The sequence below is a fragment of the Triticum urartu genome, chromosome 1A, assembly GCF_056163025.1.
Source record: "Triticum urartu cultivar PI428250 chromosome 1A, HENAU_Tu73, whole genome shotgun sequence".
Taxonomy (NCBI): Eukaryota; Viridiplantae; Streptophyta; class Magnoliopsida; order Poales; family Poaceae; genus Triticum; species Triticum urartu.
In genome coordinates this window covers 387,258,740-387,266,684 of record NC_141873.1, presented here as the reverse complement: position 1 = coordinate 387,266,684, position 7,945 = coordinate 387,258,740, and positions in this window count along the sequence as shown.

Here is a 7,945-nt window from a genome sequence, read left to right as displayed (position 1 = left end):
AGTTGCCTCTGCTTCTCCTCAAGCTCAGCAAACTTGGAAATGAGAGTACAAGACTTCCGCAGAAGGCAAAAGACGTGTTAATCGACGAGATCAAAGGTTGTTCACTACCGAGTGGATAAAACTTAAAGAGGTTCGCTTAGACCCCAGCCGACTGCACACAGTCGACTGCGGTCTCGGGGGCTACACCCAGCGGGTGCACTTGGCATGCCCCCGCTGATTAAGACCCAACTCGGGCGGTCCGCCCGGGTCAAGTAAAAAAACTGTTCAGACCCCAGTCGACTGCCAGCAGTCGACTGCGGTCTCGGGGACTACACCCAGTGGGTGCACTTGGCGTGCCCCCCGCCGGTTCCGATCTCATTCGACCGGTCCGCCCGGGTCGAGTGGAAGAAAAGAAAGGAAGGCAGAACTCAGACCCCAGTCGACTGCCAGCAGTCGACTGCGGTCTCGGGGACTACACCTAGTGGGTGCACTTGGCGTGCCCCCACCGGTTCAGATCCTACTCGCACAGACCGAGTGGAAGAATGCAACTACCAAAGACAACAAAACACCCAGTGGGTGCACTGACTCGACGCAAACAACAGGAGATTGTATAGAAGAAAATTTTTCAGGTAGCATATCCTGATAGAACAAGGACAGTCAAAAAGTCTACTTACCTGGACATTGGCCCAGAGAGCAGCGCTGGCGTCGTAGGCAGCCTGGCTATTCTCATGCACTGTCTTCATCCGCTCCATCATCACGTCAGCCTGTTGGATGGCTTCCGCGGCTGCTTCCGACTGGTTGTCCGGAACGGGGTAGCTGGTGAAGAAGAGAGCAGACGACCCAGGTGCAGCACCTTGGACCTTCGAGGCATGAGATAGGACGACTGAAGGAATCACCGGAACAGTCGACGGTGCGGGGCGCTCACTCGACAAGGGTACAGTGAAGGTTACAGAGGCCCCGCCCGCGTCTTCGGATTGATAGACGGTTGGTGTTGTCGTTGGTCCCTGCTGAGATGCCTTACCAGCCGTCGCCTTTTTATTCTTCCTGGGCCTAGGAGCCACATCTTCATCGTCATCTGGGAGATCGATGACGTTGGGCGGAGCTGCGGAGAAGATCAGTCGACTCTAAAGAAAACCGCCAGAATTCAATCGACCGAGCAGTCAAGAGCAAGATCATAAGAGTTTTTACCTGGGTTGGAGGTGACCGCATCTTCCATCTCCTCGTCTCGATATTGGAGAGAAGAGGTTCCTGATGTAGCAGCACTGCAAAGACCCACACCCAGTCGGTTATGTTCTGTTGCTCGAGTCGACGAAAAGAACAAGTCAGATGATTACCCGGAGATGGTAGGGATGGTCACTTTGATCCTGGGCAGAGCTTTTGGCAATTTGGAGGAGGTGGCTTTTGGTGCTCTTGGCGCTGGAGGCGGCACAACCTTGGGCTGCTTCGGAGCCTTCTCAATCGGCGCTGGGGAGGACGTCTTGGGGCGCTTCAAAGACTGCCCAGTCGGCACAGTCACCAGGTCTGGAGTGCTCGCCGGGTCATGAGCGTGTTTGGATCTCCTCTTCCTGTGAGGAGGCGAGTCGAACTCTTCGTCATCAGTCGATTCTTCGCTCTCCTCGTCCTCCTCGGCATCCGAGCGCCACTCGCCGCTCTCGCCCCCTCTCGCTCATTCCTCGATGTCTTGCTCCTGCACTCCATTGGGCATCGAGTACATGTCAATGAGGGCCTGAAAAGACAACGATCAAAAGAAATTCAGTCGACCATCAACAAGGTGTCACACAGTGAATCAGAAGGATACTTGGTAAAACAGAATCATACCTGCTCCGGCTGGCATGAGTGGTCGAATGTAATCACCCTCCTAGACCCCCGGGGGTTGTCTTTGTTGCTGGTGATTCCCATCAGCCACTTCTAAGATGTCTTCGCTGACGTCCTCCGGGTGGATCCGAGTGGAGTCCTCGAGTTCGGAGTACATCCACATCAGATGGTCACGGGGCTGAAGCGGTTGGATGCGTCGACCGAGAAAGACCTCCAGTAGGTCCATTCTAGTCACCCCGTCGTGGACGAGTTGGACGACCCGCTCGACCAGCACCTTGACCTGCGCCTTCTCTTCTGGGACCACCTTCCGGGAGGAGGGCTTCTCCACTCGAGCCAGAGAAAAGGGAGGAAGTCCAGTCGACCGACCCGGGGTCGTCTGGTCCTTACAGTAAAACCAAGTCGACTGCCAGCCCTGGACCAAGTCGGGAAGGATCATTGCTGGGAAGGTGCTCTTGTTCCTCATCTAGATCCCTAGGCCCCCGCACATCTGGATCACGTGCGTCCTCTCATCACTCGGATTGGCCTTTTTGACCGACTGGGAGCGGCAGGTGAAGATGTGTTTGAAAAGACCCCAGTGCAGTCGACAGCCCAAGAAATTTTCACACATTGACACGAAAGTAGCCAGATAGACTATGGTGTTTGGAGTGAAGTGGTGGAGCTGAGCCCCAAAGAAATTCAAAAAGGCCCGAAAGAAAGGATGGGTAGGCAGAGAAAATCCGCGATCGACGTGGGTGGCGAGGAGAACGCACTCACCCTCCCTTGGCTGCGGTTTGGTCTCGTTCCCCGGGAGACGCGCCGACTTGTGGGGGATCAGTCCCCCCTCCACCAGGTCATCGAGGTTTTCCTGGCTGATCGTCGAGCGGATCCAATCGCCCTGGATCCAGCCCGGCGGCAGGCCGGATCTCGACGAGGATCCGCCCCGGCTGGTCCGCTTTCCCTTCGCCTTTGCGGTCGCCTTCTTCATGCGCTCCGGCGCCACCGTCTTCTCTTTTCCCATGGCGGCGGATCAAATTCGAGCGAGGGTTCGGCGACGAGAGCAAAAGCGAGCGTGGCGGAGAGGTCGAAGGAAGAAGAAAAGAGAATGGGAGCGCACGGGGCAGAGACCCGGTCCGGTGCCTTTTTATAAGGTCGTTCCCTGAGTGACTGACTGGTAGGCCCAGACGATCTAAACAAATCATGCAACAGTTGCGCGCGCAGTACGTGGCGAAAAAGGTGGCACGGAGATCGAGGAGACTTGCCTAATCCGTCCCGATTACCACGGCCCCGCCTGTCTGGCGCGCTTCCCGAAATTCGAATCTCGCGAAATCCGCGGAGAGCAGAGCAACTTGTTAGATTAAAAGCATCCTCTACATTATCATTCAGAATTCTACCGTGAAAATTCACTCGACAAAACCCAAGAATGGACCAAGGCGACTGAAGAAGAATTTGACGTTGTCTCCTCAGTTCATGGCTCCAGAACAAGTTATACTCACAGCACGAAGAATGAGTCGGAAGTGTTCTCAACTCCTTACCCACTCAAACCCTGATCCATTCGAGGGCTAATGACGAAGCTATGTACCTAGGGTAGGGTCATGGATCTGTCCAAGATGCCCTCCCCAAGGACATCCCTAAAAGAACCAGAAGCAGTCGGAGAGAAATCATCATCCACTCGACCATGAAGTTATGTCCCACTCGACAGCCTTGAAGACACTCGACCATGCGAACAACCATTCGACCGTCAGAAGATGTGAAGACACTCACTCCGCAACGGTCGAGATTTAAGTCATAGCTTTATGGACATTTATAGCACTTTACTCCAGACGTTACCAGTAACGCTCCTCCTTTATGAACATTGAACCCTGTGTAACGGAGGGGAGCTGGGGTCCTGGCGCACTCTATATAAGCCAGCCCTCTCCTCTGGGGCAAGGGTTCGCACCTTTTGTAATTCACACGCGTATATCTAGTTGACCGTCTCCGGGCTCCGAGACGTAGGGCTGTTACTTTCTCCGAGAAGGGCCTGAACTCGTAAAACTCGCGTGTACAGCTCCTCCATAGCTAGGATCTTGCCTCTACATTCCTACCCCCCTATTCTACTATCAGGCTTAGAACCACGACAGTCATATTTTGTTCTAAGTATCGAGTTGTAATTCTTGAGTTGTAAGTAAATAAAAGTGTGATGATCATCATTATTAGAGCATTGTCCCATGTGAGGAAAGGATGATGGAGACTATGATTCCCCCACAAGTCGGGATGAGACTCCGGACGAAAAAGAAAAAAAAAGAAAAAAGAAGCCATAAAAAAAGAGAGAAGGCCCAAAAAAATGAGAGAAAAAAAGAGAAGGGGCAATGCTACTATCCTTTTACCACACTTGTGCTTCAAAGTAGCAACATGATCTTCATGATAGAGAGTCTCCTATGTTGTCACTTTCATATATTAGTGGGAATCTTTCATTATAGAACTTGGCTTGTATATTTCAATGATGGGCTTCCTCAAAATGCCCTAGGTATTCGTGAGCAAGCGAGTTGTATGCACACCCACTTAGTTTCTTTTTGAGTTTTCATACACTTATAGCTCTAGTGCATCTGTTGCATGGCAATCCCTACTCACTCACATTGATATCTATTGATGGACATCCCCATAGCCCGTTGATACGCCTAGTTGATGTGAGACTATCTTCTCCTTTTTGTCTTCTCCACAACCATCATTCTATTTCACCTATAGTGCTATGTCCATGGCTCACACTCATGTATTGCGTGAAGATTGAAAAAGTTTGAGAACATCAAAAGTATGAAACAATTGCTTGGCTTGTCATCGGCGTTTTGCATGATTTAAATATTTTGTGTGATGAAGATATAACATAGTCAGACTATATGATTTTGTAGGGATAGCTTTCTTTGGCCATGTTATTTTGAGAAGACATGATTACTTTGTTAGTATGCTTGAAGTGTTATTATTTTTATGTCAATATTAAACATTTGTCTTGAATCTTTCGGATCTGAATATTCTTGCCATAATAAAGAGAATTACATGGATAAATATGTTAGGTAGCATTCCACATCAAAAATTCTGTTTTTATCATTTACCTACTCGAGGACGAGCAGGAATTAATCTTGGGGATGCTTGATACGTCTCCAACATATCTATAATTTCTGATTGATCCATGCTACTATATTATCCATCTAGGATGTTTTATATGCATTTATATGCTATTTTATATGATTTTTGGGACTAACCTATTAACCTAGAGTCCAGTGCCAGTGCCAGTTTATGTTTTTTCCTTATGTTTGAGTTTTACAAAAAAGGAATACCAAACGGAGTCCAATTGACGTGCCAATTTTTGATGATTTTTTATGGACCAAAAGAAGCCCCCGGAGTAAAATTATTGGGCCAGAAGAGTCCCGAGCTGTCCACGAGATAGGAGGGCGAGCCTAGGGGGGTAGGGCGCGCCCTCCACCCCCGTGGACGACTCAGAGACCCCTGACGTAAGACCGACGCCAAAAATTCTTATAAATACAGAAACCCCCGAAAATAAATCTAGATCGGGAGTTTCGCCGTCGCAAGCCTCTGTAGCCACCGAAAACCAATCTAGACCCGTTCCGGCACCCTGTCAGAGGGGGGAATCCCTCTCCGGTGGCCATCTTCATCATCCCGACGCTCTCCATGACGAGGAGGGAGTAGTTCACCCTCGGGGCTGAGGGTATGTATCAGTAGCTATGTGTTTGATCTCTCTCTCTCTCTCTCTCTCTCTCTCGTGTTTGTTGATTCGGTACGATCTTGATGTATCGCGAGCTTTGCTATTATAGTTGGATCTTATGATGTTTCTCCCCCTCTACTCTCTTGTAATGGATTGAGTTTTTCCTTTGAAGTTATCTTATTGGATTGAGTCTTTAAAGATTTGAGAACACTTGATGTATGTCTTGCATGTGCTTATCTGTGGTGACAATGGGATATCACGTGATCCACTTGATGTATGTTTTGGTGATCAACTTGCGAGTTCCGTGACCTCGTGAACTTATGCATAGGGGTTGGCACACGTTTTTGTCTTGACTCTCCGGTAGAAACTTTGGGACACTCTTTGAAATTCTTTGTGTTGGTTGAATAGATGAATCTGAGATTGTGTGAAGCATATCGTATAATCATAACCACGGATACTTGAGGTGACATTGGAGTATCTAGGTGACATTAGGGTTTTGGTTGATTTGTGTCTTAAGGTGTTATTCTAGTACGAACTCTAGGATAGATTGAACGGAAATAATAGCTTCGTGTTATTTTACTACGAACTCTTGAATAGATCGATCAGAAATGATAACTTTGAGGTGGTTTCGTACCCTATAATAATCTCTTTGTTTGTTCTCCGCTATTAGTAACTTTAGAGTGACTCGTTGTTGCATGTTGAGGGATTGTTATATGATCCAATTATGTTATTATTGTTGAGAGAACTTGCACTAGTGAAAGTATGAACCTTATGTCTTGTTTCAACGCATTGCAATACCGTTTTCGCCCACTTTTATCGTTAGTTACCTTACTGTTTTTATATTTTCAAATTACAAAAACCTTTATCTCCCATCCATATTGCACTTGTATCACCATCTCTTCGCCGAACTAGTGCATCTATACAATTTATTATTTGGTTGCAGGGTTGTTTGAGAGAGACCATCTTCATCCTACGCCTCCCACAGATTGATAAACCTTTGGTCATCTACTTAAGAGAAATTTGCTACTGTCCTACAAACCTCTGAACTTGGAGGCCCAACAACGTCTATAAGAAGAAGGTTGTGTAGTAGACATCAAGGCACACCGCTTGAAGTCTGTACAGTAGACAAACTTATTACAGAAAGTATATATGCGGCCACCACATGAGACATATATATATATATATATATATATATGTGTGTGTGTGTCTTACATTATCTCCTTGCAAAGCCCAGTTGAAATGTAAAATTCCTACATTTTTCTTTTTGAACTGAGATGAACATATGAATTCCCCATAACGCCTTTTTCTTCTTTCTTTTCCAAAAAAGCTAGGGTTTCTCTTGCCTCCCGCCGGCGCCGTCGCCGGTTCACCCCGTCTCCGATGGCCTTAGGGCCATGGAGGCGGAGTGGATCTCAGCCCTTGCCAGTGGGAAGGCTCCATTTTTAGATATTTTTTTGGAGTTTTGTTAGAGTTTGTGTCCTACTCAGAAAGGCGAGACGGCGGCGACTCCCTGAAGATGGAACAAAGGTCTCCTCGCCTAGCCCCCGTTCCCGTGATGCGTCTAGCATCGTCGGTGGGCGTGTGGAGATGTGTTTTCGATGGATCTGTCTTTGGTGAATTTGCTCGGATCTGTTCGTCGTTCGTCCGTGTTCCTCTGTCTTTAGGTTGGATCCTTCTGATCTACACCCTTCATCGGTGCGGTTGCTGTTATGATGCGTTGGTTCTATGGTACCTTAGCACGACGATTTTTCGACTGTCTGCTATAACAAGGTTTGCTCGGCTTCGGCAATGGAGGGGCGATGACAACGGTACGCATTCGGCTTGCTTGAGTGATTGTAGCCGTCGCTAGGTGGTTTATGGATTTGGATGTAATTTTTATTATTTCTAGTGTTCGTTGTACTACTATGATTGAAGATAAATAGATTAAAAGTTTTTCTCGCAGAAAAAACCGTATGAGTTCTCATTTTTATAGTTTTCCCTACTCCGTTCCTTCAACCATATGGGTGAAGGTATACCTCCAATTCCTATCAATCAAGAGGCCCCAAAGGGAAAGTTCTGCCACCCAAGCAACAACATTCTTCTCTAGGAAAAAGTAAGCAACATAGAAGCGTATATCTACAAGTATTCACTTGCAAAGAAAGAAAAGAAATCAATTGCTCAATTTGGTTCAAGATAAAGCAAGAGCTCCCATTTCTTCCTTGGAAGCAAAAGCAATAGCTTCAGCCTTCGGGTGGGACTATGACAGCTTAGAAGCGATGCCACTGGTTTGAGGGCCCTTCCTAACGTGGGTCCGGCATGTCATTATCCGTGCGATAAACACAACCACCGGCAACGCGGCAACAACCCTACCGAATCTTTCGTAAAATGAAGAAAGAAATACCGGCGGGGTCGTTATTCATGGGCCCACTTGTCTGCGGCCCTGCGTCGAGCCGAGGGACGGAGCTCTCAACGGTCGCACCAAACCTCTCTGACACGGGG